This window comes from Pseudopipra pipra, chromosome 1, assembly GCF_036250125.1.
Source record: "Pseudopipra pipra isolate bDixPip1 chromosome 1, bDixPip1.hap1, whole genome shotgun sequence".
NCBI classification, from domain to species: Eukaryota; Metazoa; Chordata; class Aves; order Passeriformes; family Pipridae; genus Pseudopipra; species Pseudopipra pipra.
Genome location: NC_087549.1, coordinates 45,009,974 through 45,022,279, shown reverse-complemented (window position 1 = coordinate 45,022,279; position 12,306 = coordinate 45,009,974).

The window sequence follows — 12,306 nt, the reverse complement described above, 5'->3', positions numbered from 1 at the left end:
GTCAATATCTATCTCTTTCAGAAAAAAAAAAAGAAGCAGGCTGAAGTTATTTATGTCAGGGGAAAAAAAAAAAAGGCAACAAAAACCCAAGAAACAATGAAGAAAAAATAAAAGACAATAGGAAAATCCAAACAGTTCTGAGAACTGTTAGAGCTCAAAACCAAAATTATAAAAATAATTGGAATTGTGTCCTGTTTTATCTGAGGGAAGACAGTCAAGCAGCTGCACAGGGAACAAGTAAAAAAGTTACAAAATAATCCCCATAGATGGTAGCGTTGTGTTTGAAAAATGATGTCTGACCAAATGGAGGGGGTATATACGCTGCTTCACAAACACAGCAAATATGTGATCCAAATCTTATTACAGAGTTGAAAGAACTTCTGTCTTTAATCCTGAGAAACAGACTCCAGGATTTCCTTCTGTCTAACATTTGTCCTTTCTGAAATCTTCAACGACACTACTCTAGCTGTTCTTTACAGAAACTCTTTTAATCTCATTTTTTTTCTAAGCACCTCTCTTATTACACTATTTTTGATATGACAGGAACTTCCATTCAACACATTAGTCGTATAATCCAGATGAAAATTTATATTTTAGTATTGTAGTTTATGTTTTTATCAATGTTGATAGAGGATGGCCCTTTAAAATTTTTCAGTAAGCATCTTTTTCAAAGACAAAACTGCTAATGATTCCTTCAAAAAAGAGTGTATTTGCTTATATGTATAATTACTAAGGTTGTAAAGAAGAAATACTTTGTCTGCATTCGGGTCAGAAGTTAAAATAGATAGACTGTATGATGTTGACAACCTAAGTGGCAAAATTTGAAGAAGCAAATCACATATGTCATAAGACCTGATTTAAAGCTATAATATTAAAATAAGTTTATTTTAGCAAGTATATTCTTAATATTCTATTTACTTTAATTTTTCTTTCAACATTAAGCCCTTGGATGAAGGTCTTAGAATTAAATGATTTTTCAAAAAAATCTATAAATAGAAAGATATCAAAATGATATTTTATTAAATATTGATAGGAAATATATTTTCAGAGTCAAAAGTATCCATCTTGAGTCTTCAGGCTAGGTCAATAAATTTTTCTGATAATTTGCAAGGCTGATTTAATGTTCTGACAAGAAAGAATAACAAGGAATATCAGTGTTAACATTTAGTACAACTCTAAGCATGTCTATTCTGAGACTAGATGCTTCCATAAGCTTCAGCAAACTCAAACAGTTGACTTTCTCTGTTTATGTAGTCAACAGTAAGCTCTATTCCCTTCCTTCCTGCCAAACTTGACTATTAATTGCTTTCTGAACATTTACACATTGTCAGAAGCTGTATGAGACCGAAGATGGAGCAATTATTTTCTACAGATTATTTTCAAGGAAACCTTACAGAGAAATGCCATCCATTAAAGCAGCATGGAAAATACCTTCAGAACCACATGGACTGCTGAAAAAAACACCTGAAATGCACACAGTGATGCTTCTCCACATGTCAAGCCCAGAAGTACTCTAAGCTTTGGATAATATTTAAGGACAAAGAAGAAAATAAAAAGTTTTGGCACTATTTGAATACTTATCTGAGATACAGTGACCACATAAAATGCTATTTATAAAAGTATTTTCATCTCATGAATAAGCTGGCCAAACTATGTTAAGTTTCAGTAATACCATATGATATGTGGTACTGAAGTTATGCTAAAGAGCCATTTGCTATTTTAACTCCATAATTTATTGTGAGCTCATAATCCATTCTGAGCCCAATAAAAATGAGTAACAGAGCCTGAACAAGACAGCACCAGTAGGGATTTATAAGTCAAGCACCTTCAGCCTACAGAAGTCACTGCAGTCCTGCACTGGGGTTTTGTGGTCCCAACAACATACTGGGAGCACCCATAGATAGAGATCAGAGCAGAAAATCCAGAAAAAAACAAGCCCATAGGGTTAAATGGAAACATAGTTCCACATCTGTTTTGGAAGAAAAAAATGTTCTTTTTCCAAATCAAAATTAAATATCCAAATAGATCCCCTATTCTAGGGAAGACAGAAAAAATCTCTGTATAGAGAAATCTTTATATAGAAGTGTTTATTTTGAACCAAGCATAATTTTTTGTATCTTATTTATTTAATTATCACATAAAAATAAAATTGCTACTGATATTTAAAAAGAAGACCAGGGAGTTGCTTTGATTATTTTCTAAGAATTTATATGGTATCTGTTCTGCATTTCCAACTGAACCACAATTGTAAAATAAAAGACCATTTGTGTGCACCTTGTGCATATATTTTCAAAGGCAATTTCAGTGCATTATGTGTAAAAGAAGTCCTGCAGTTTCACAGGTTTCTTACATTGTAAACAGTGCAAATTGTATTAAAAAGAGATGTGAATCAAAGCTCTCTGGTGATTGACATTCAACACCATTTATGAAATGATGACTGTAAGTTTCAATACCTCTTTAACCACAGGAACCTGGCCCTTATCACTTTCATAACTGTGTACTATGTCCTTACCATTAGTATTTTACAAAGAGGGATAACCTACTCATTCTGACTTTGAAGGAAGATAAGTGTTCAAAATTTCAGACAGTGAAACAAAGCTTAACACATTTAATCAATTGATCTCAAACATTTATTTTGCTGTATTTACAGAATTCAGTGAACAATTAATCAGAGAGAAAAGTGATGAATGTATGATAACATTTCCCATAGCTAAAAACATTCTCCATCTTCACTTATGTCTTAATTGAAAAAATGGAAGGTTCAAATGCAGGTGGGCTGAGAAAAGGAGGGGTGAGACTCAAGAAAATATGAAGAGCATTTTTGAGCAGAATTACTATGAATGGAAAACAACAGAATGGGAATTTATGCTTTGTGTTTCGCATCAGTTTACACACTAAAAGCATAAAGGTAAGAGGTGAGGGAAAATGCTTTATATGTTCACTAATGACTTTCTGAGTCAAACAATTTCCAGATTAAATTAGAAATCAGACTTCAAGTCTCATAAGTGTAAATCAAATATAGGTCTAATGGTCTTATAAAATACAACTAAAAAAAGAAGTGACTGAAACTGAGGTTGCTGCAAGGGCGAGGATTTTTTTTTTTTAAAGTTATTTGGCAGTGTCCATAAACTTGACTATGAGTTCCACTCCCTTTCCTTTGGGGAGAACCTGTAGCCTACATGAAAAGCATTAACAAGTTAGTACTGCTCTCAGTCTCAGTCAAATGTCTGACAACAGAAAACATTTTTTAAATTGATAGGGCTGAAGTATCATAACATATCTCTGGAAGAAAATTAAAGGGGTTGGTGGCAAGCGTACTTGTGCTCTGCATTTTGCTTCTTGCCATTCAAGAGCTGTAGAAACCTTTCACTCACCCCAACTTGAAGAGCATTGCCAGTGGGTTGAGGGAGGTGATCCTGTTCTTCTACTGATGAGGCCTCACCTGGAATATTGTGTCCAATTCTGGGTTCCTCACTACAAGAGAGATGTGGAGCTCCTAGATCAGAGCTCTAGTAAAGGTCTACAAAGACACCCAGGGACTGGAGCACTTCACTTATGAGGAAAATCTGAGGGATCTTTAGCCTGAAGAAGATAAGACAGGGAGAAGAGGATGGAGCCAGGCTCTTCTTGGTGGTGCCCAGCAATAGGACAAGAGGCAATGGGTAGAAACTGGAATACAGGAAAGTCTGTCTGAACATGAGGAAGAACTTCTGTACTGTGTGGGTGACTGGGCACTGAAACAGATTGCCCAGGGAGGTTGTGAGGTCTCCCTTACTGGAGATATTCAAAAGATACCTGGATGCAATCCTGAGTATGTGCTCTATGGGATCCTGCTTGCACAGGTAGGTTGGACTAGATGACCTCCGGTGGTCCCTTCCAATCTTACTTGTTCTGTGATTCTGTGAATTCTGTGACTGTCATATACACAAATTCCTTTAAACTTAAATGTCAGTTAAAAGGCTGATGGGATACTCAAACCACTTTGACCCTGGATGGGAGCTAGGTAACTATATACAAATGTTGGGGTTTTTTCTAAAGCCTGTCACCAGACTTCACTCAAACTGCTTTCTTTCCCAAGATGCTAGTGGAGCTACAGGGGTGTAAATAAAAGTAAAAGAGACAAGAGCAGGTTTGCCTCATCATAAAATATGGCGCAGCCTGGCAGGATAAAGAAAATGTTATTGTTTCATCAAGAACAACCAAATGTACCTGATTCAAAGGGGAGGGAGGGGAATAGGGGAAGAAGCAGCTTTTTATAATATTAAGCCCATGAGAGTTTTTCCTTGTAAAAGTCATTTCTTCATTAAAACTGTAATTGAAAAGGGACATGCTGTTCAACAAGTTCAGTGTTTTATATATGCCACAGAAATCCCACGACGTGTCTAAAAATGAAATTCATATTAATCACTGACGTCCTAATCCTCCTGATATAAGATCTATATTCAGGGATATGTTCTCTTCTGAAACACCAGAATCAATTCTGAAAATGAGATTTTAGATTAGCTCTTTAGATAGTCTACTCATAGGCTCATCCATATGAAATTTGTTATGTGCTTTCACAGCATCTGGGGATAAAGAGCTTCTCACAGTGCCTGCATTTGTCATACATGGTTAGAAACCTAAGGTGCCATTCATACACTTCACTTTGTAGTTTTTCTGAAAACATCAATCACAATCTGCCACCCTTTCCTACAGTGATTGGACAAGTCACCGTTCTGAACACAGCATAAACCTCAAGGTCATTTTACCCTAATTATTTTGGTCTACTCTAGAAACTTCATAAAAAGTTCATGAAAAGGCTTGTGAAAAAGGCAGACTTTTAAAAAGAGACATTTTAGTATCTGACGTCTTTATTTCCTACACACTGGTCTTTATTTGTTCTTTTGACTGCATTTTACAGTGACGTGCAGATTCCGATAATAAATCCACATTAGAATTCCATCAAAACTGCCATGCATATGTGTTTCACTATAAGCAGTAAAGGTATCAGAGCCTACTTTATTTTCTAATTCCTTTCTCTTTCACTCTACATGCTTTTGAAAGGTTTTTTTGGTAACAGAGTTTCCCCCCACAATTCACAATGACAGTACAGGTAATAATGTGTAACAGGTGAAAGGGTCTTTCACAAAGTAATCTACAATGCTGGGGGAACATTTTAAATATGTGCAAGAGTTAGGCAAACTAACTCAAACTAGAGTTAGGAATGAGTTAGCCTAGTAAAATACAAATCTTTCAATCCATAAAAAAAGCATGATGTATACTGTACCAGATAGAAAATTCATAGCACTCAAAATCTCTTAAAGTCATGTCAAAATACTTCTATCCAAGTTTTACAAATCAGAAATAGATAAAATGGCATTTTGTTGTTGTTTTCATATTTCTTTCAGAAGTAAATACTTCCTCGCTCTTTACAGACTGATCAGATATGTGAATAACGTGATGCAAATGTAGTTCTAAGATGTTTTAGCATCTTCAGTATTGCATTTGGAAAATCTGTATTGTCTTAATCACTTTCTCGGCAGGCTTGCAAAAAATATGAAGTTCCATGCTTCCCACAAACGTAGAAAACTAATCAAATACAAAACCACACTGTGCACTGTATGGATTCCATCTTGTTTGTAGTTTAAAGGATCAACTTGAATGAAGATTAGCCCCATTTTGGCAGGATTTAGAAGCTAAGTCTCTCATGCATCTTTTTAGAAACTTAATAGCATGTTGCTTTACAGATGTTCCAGGTAAACTGCCAACTCCTGGGAATAAAGTGACTTTTTCTTTCTTTCTTTCTTTGTTAAATATAATAGGCACTCTGTACAAGTGTAGACTTTCCATCCCTCCAGAGATAGAAATGAGAGAAAATTTACTTATTGCATAAAACTGATGTTAAACTAATAAATTCCAAAATACTTTTTATTCTTTAGCTGCCTTCAGTTTATTATAAAATTATAATTTATTACTATGAGGCTATGAGGTCTTTATGTGAATGCAATGAATCTTTGAACTGGATCTAGGTAGATAAATAGAACTGAAACCTCCTATGCTTTCCATTTCTAAAAAAAAATGCTGAAACAAACCCCAAAAAAGAAAAATAAAAAACCAAAACCCCATAAAAATGAAAAACATACACTCACAAAATTCCACTAACCAAATTATTTTAATTTCTTTTTCTTTTCCTTTACTGAAAATTATGGAGACATTCCACAATCTTACATAATTTCCTATAAATCCCAGACTGAGAGATTAATGGTATATTGTCCAAATTCTCAAAGACAGCAAAACATTTATGCGAAACCAGTTATGTACAATGTTCCTAACAGTCTCTGCGTTCTTTTTGATGTTTCCTCAGTCCTTTCAGATGGTCATTCCTTCTCAGCCTTCAGACTTGCTCTATGTCATTGCCATGGAAGTCAGACAGCTACTTGGAGAGGTCTGGAGCTTAGGGGATCATTCTTCTCAGTACTTCATCTCAGAAACTAGTTTTAAAAGCCAGCCCTAACTCCCACCTACTTTGTTCACTTTTTCTGCCATGCATTTTCCTCTACAGGTATCCTAGAAAAGGAGGTTTTCCATGGGCTGTAACTGACTTTTTTTCCCATGGTGTCCCTGTTGCATAAGAAAATTCCCAAGCTACCATCCCTTTGTTGGTCATATTGTAGGATATATGTGACAAAACCCCTAAATGGCTGCTTTCATATACCCATATGCAGATAGATTCAGCTGGCTGCAAGGAGAACTAGTCAAAGCAGACTGAATAGGTAAAGTCAGAGTTCAAACTTGCATATGTTAAAAACAGCTGTTTAGAATGAAAAAGAGACTAGTTTCTTCGCAAAAGAGACTAGAAATTTCCAGATGTAACTGTTTGCATAAGAGGGAGTACATGCTAAACAGTGCATCTCATTTATATTCCTACTATCAATAAAACTTTTCTTTTGTGCTTGCATAGTAATTACTATTATTTCTGGGTCGGATTTCTAAAATGAGAACTGGAAAATACACATTACAAGAAAGAATAGAACACCTGATCTCCAGGATGACCTAGGAGGAGCATGGTGGACATTTAAGGTCAAAACTTTTATACCAGCAAAAATCCATCTTTTGCCTCATACTGGTCAATTTGAAGAGCAATGCAGCAATGTCAATTTATTCTAGGCCACGAAAATCCAAGATAACAGTCCCTTAAACAGCGAAGATCCTTCTCTCCACACAGCCAAGTTAATTTATCCTGAGTTTCTGAGAACTTATACTCTGTCTTTCTAATTCCTTTTTCCTGTATGTCATCATGGATATTTAGGAGCTCCACTGCAGGGGGTCACAGGGTATAGGAGCACAAGAAGATAAGCATAACAAAGAAAGGAACTGAGTTAAACAGAAGCACAGAGCTTTATCAAGGGACTAGCAATCCATCTTGTTTCACAAACCACACGTCTATGTGTTTGAAATAATTAATTCAAAAACTGTTCCCCCTGAACTGGTCTTAGCTGGAACATTGTTCAGTCTGCTGCTGCACAAAATGCACCAGCAAAATCCCTCTTGATTCAGGATAATTGTTGCCTTTGCCATCTCTTGGCCTGTATTTCAGCTTTTATCTATGGAAGAGTCTTCCTACAAGAAATGCATTGAAGTACATACTTAAGTTTTCACACCCTCTTAAACCATAATGGGAAAGCTTAAAATTAAGCTCTAAAGGTCAGATTTTCAAAAGAATCAATATGAGTTAGGCATCTCAATTTATTAAGCATTATTTGAAAATTCCATCTGTGTATTTTGGCAGCTAATTTTTTTATCTATGAGAATCTAGACCTAATTATTTTCCTGCTCATGGGTGACCTCAAACAGTCTAGTGGTTAATTGTTTTCCTGATTTAGGGCATGAGCCCTGTGACCCCTACATGATACTGAAACATTCTAGCAGAGTTAAGGACACTTTTGTGGATTTATTATGCTTAAAATGTAAATGTCAAATTTATTACAGAGACCTAAGGCCTGCAAGGAGGTAAATAGGCATAGTTCCTTCCACTGTGATAGAAATGCATTGATTTTCATGAGTTGAAGAACTGATCCAAATCCTTTAAAGCTGAATTAGTTATCAATGTATTTGCTAGCTGTGAAAATGTCTCACAACTGGCTATACAACTGCAGCACATCTCAACATATAACTTTTGCCAGAATTGTTGCTATCAAAAAATATGCATACATGCATGGTAGACCTGCTTCATGTGAAGCATGGTAGACTGGCTCATGTGAAATATGACATTTTGAAGGCAGGGAGAGGAACACGAGAGAAAATAGCAATCCTGATTTCACAAGGAATAGAAGCAACTGAGTTAAAATAGCCTCCAATCAAATATTTTAAAAATATTATTAATTATTACTAGTTGAGGGGAGAGAATACCAGTTCAACTCATCATAATCTATCTGTAACACTTTCTGCACAAGAAATATTGTGGGATGGCTTTGCACAGATATGCAAACGCAGAAAGGTCCCCAGGCTTTCTGTATGCAGCTCTGAATTCTGTCAGAAGTGGTTGGTTTGTTTGTAAGCTGTGACCTTGTCCTCTTCTGACGCTCTCCCACCTTGGGAAGCAGTAGTCTAGGTTTCCATGATGTTAATGCATCTGCACAGACTAAATCTGTTGAAGTTTAACATAAAGTTGTTGAATCTCTAAATGACATGTAGCTCTTAGTTTTATACCAGCTTATCCACATCCTCAGAAAATCAAGTAAGTTTTCGTGAAAGCAGAAGAGGACTCTCAGTAACCAACTATCATAGGTGATAGTTTTAGCACTATACCCCTCCAGTAGTGGAATTGGGAATTTTTAAGACAGTGCAAATCATTCTGCCATCTGATTTTTACCTGTCTCAGAAAGTCATACATGAGCACTCAGGATTGTTTTAGAAGCATTGTTAAGCTTTCTTATCTGTTCTCTAATCAGTCTTTTACATCATAAGGCAATAAAAATTTAAAGGAGAAAAAAATCTCATTTTTCTCTTGTTACTAAGACAGCAGCAGTGACTGTAGCACAACTGAACACTTCTTTAGTGGGTTCCGGATTTTAATTTTGAGAAGCATGTGACAATTAATGACATTAAAATGAAAATAGCACTAGCACATTAATGTAATTATGAACAAACAATAACAGAGAAACTTAAAAAGAATCAGTAATGCAGCCAAATAGGGCAAAGAAAGGATTTATACATCAAAGGTAATTATCTAAATGTTCAAGATCCTCTGCAGACCCAGTAAAAAGAAACAAATGAAAAATCCCTGCTAACATACTCTGGCTAAGATAATAGGAAAGTAATCAGGAACACGAGATTTGTTGGGTGATCTGGTACAGTGGGAATACAAAATTAACCACATGGAATTATGAGGTAGAGCACTGAAAATTCTCAGCAGCTTATGCCTTCTAATTACAAACTGCTTGCAGGTTGGTCACCTCTCCAGCTCCTTCGGAATGAAAATTATTAAAAATCTCAGGTTTTCCTTTTGAAACCTGTTGCCACAAGAAGCTTCAAAGCATGACTTACAAACCAGAAGGCAAATGATGCTTCTCCAAATGTATCATTAAATACAAAACCCACTGAGACTTCCATAAGCTCCTTTTTCCAAGCAGGAGAAAGAAGAGATCATTTATTCATGATTCTTACAGGGTTTGCGATTAGAAGGACTGCCTAAAGTCAGCAAAGCAGTGAAAAAAAAAATATGCCCAGTGTTGCAAGACTTTAATGGAAGTGTTCATATCTCTTCCTGCTCTTTGCTTAGCAAATCATATGAGACTAGAAGAAAAAAGATTTGAGCAGCTGAGCCATTCTCCATGCTAGACTGAAACCCAACGGCTCACTCTCAGTGTTTGTGTTCTTTTTTTTTTTTTTAATCTTGTTCAACAGGTCCATCAAAACTTTTTGCTTCAAGGGAATGTTAGGCTTCCAAGAGGCTAGGGTTTTACATGAAAAAGTATTCACAAAACCATTCTGATCTGAATGCTAGACATGCTTGTGGTTATTGTAGGTGTTAATGTTTTTAGATTCTTTTTCCCAGTAAAGTATTAGATAATTACTGATTAGATTGTAATTGAGTCTAACAAGACTTTTGATGATCAGATGATGGTGATATGTTTGATTCCAACTGATGCAGTAAGACATTGTCAGTCTCCATTACAAAGGTCTGGTGTTTGTGAGGGGGTCTTTTCCCGTTTCCCTTCTTCAGTGCGCAGCCAGGTGATAGAACATACTCAGGTGGTGAAAGTGTGCATTTTCCTGGGTCATCTAAGCAGCATCACTATTAGCATAATGGGGTTGGCCCAATGCTTTGGCATAAAAGCAAGCTATGTCTCACCTCTGAAAGCATTCAAGAAAGGTACTAATAATGTCCTTCGGAAAACACATAATGGGATTTTTGTGAATCACACCTAGCAACTTATTGTGAGTTTGTACCAGATGGATTTCTGATTAGGTTTCAGGTAATTTAGGAACCTCTCTATATAAGAGATGTCCACTTAAAGCCTGCGGAAAAGTACACGGGATGATCAAGTACCAGGTGATACTGACAACTTGTAATTTGTCGAGTACTTCAGATGACCTGGAAACAAGACCTTTACAGCAAGTGGATTCTTTCAGCTTGAGAAATTTTACACTACCTTTCTGTTTTATAAGCTTCCCTGCTGGTTGCACAGTTAATCAATGATAAATTCTGAAAGTGTTACCCTAGAGGTATCTGCTGATCTCCCCACAGAAGGATAAAGTCTCTTCAACAAAGGGACCCAGTACAGATTGCAGATGGATAGATAAGCAACATTATCTTTATTCCAGGAAATATTGATGCAGCATGAAAAAAATCAAATAAGTCATACTTTTAAAGTTAGTGGTGTCCTTTCAAAGCACAGGACCAAAAACAGCTTAACAATGTTTAAAAATTATTGCATGCTCCCAGAGTTTTCATATGGCATTTTTAAGAACATTTACCAGTTTTCTAATTGTAGCAAATTTAGCAGCTTTTTTGTCTTCTTGCCTCATAAAAAAACCTTCTATTTTTAACCATGGATAATTTCTTTTCTAGTCTGTTTTTTCACATGCAGTCCTATTTTAATCTTATTACTCTGATACTTTCTAAATTACTATTAAATCCCAATATGCAATTCATATACTTCTAAGTAAATTACTTGCCTTAAAAATACAGATTTCCCTTGATGTTTCAACACAGGAACATCTCAAATGTATAAAGATGACAAAGAGCTCCAGTGCCCAAATTACCAGACTACAGGTGATATGCACAGCATTAAAAGTCTAGCATTTATAGATATATTTTATTCTGAATAGAGCAATAAAAAGTGGCTGGCATCATCAAGTCTGAGAGTTATTGTGAGCATGAAGTGAGTTTTGAAACCTTGAGATAGAGGGTAGCCACAATTCCATTAAACTAGGGAATTGAGTCAAAGATGTTCCCATTACTACTGCACAGATACAACAAAATGAAATATGGAGCTATTTTCACATATCTCTGCCATGATGAATGACAATATAAACGCAGATGTACCTAGAAAAACAGTGTTTGAGTTTTATGCCAGATAGAAGTTATGGGAAAACTCTGATTCTTTTAGATAAGAAGTTTAAAAAATAAGAAAGGAGGAAATAAATATTCTCCAGAATGTTCTTAAAAAACTTCAAGGGATAGTAGGTTGAAGCTGAAGATGTGCATTTTTCTACAAAGACTCATAATAGAGGTACAGAAGTCTGGGTGAAATTACAATAAATCATTGATTTATCTACATCACTGGTCAGTGGCATTACTTAACCATTTCACTTTCCAACTAGAATTGGTTAAGCATTCTCAATATACTAAAGAATTCCCTATTAAAACTTAGATATTGCAGTTATTCAGGGAACTGGTGTTGCGCTCTGGATTAAGCTATAAACTGCCCAGAGTGGTTTACATTTTTATTTAAGACTTTTAAAAACCTTTTGGTTCATTATGAGCTCTAATTAGTGTCCAGAGAAAGAGTCACACACTCTTCTCTAAGAAAAATTCTTTTTAATTTAGCGAGAAAAATAAGATATTCTGGAAAAAGGTTTTTACAGGAGTAAAATACAACCACAAAAAAAGCATTTCACTAAAAACATTCAGCACAAAGACCTATTCCACAGGAAACGCCCACTAAAAACAATCCATATACCAGCTTTAGTAAAACACAGTTCATTGGTTTTAAGTTACCCACAAGAGAAGGAGTAAGAGAAAAAAAAAAAACAAAACAGATTAAAAGGGGTAAAGAAAGAGAGAAGAAAGAGAGAAGGAGAGAGAGGGAAAAAAGTGGT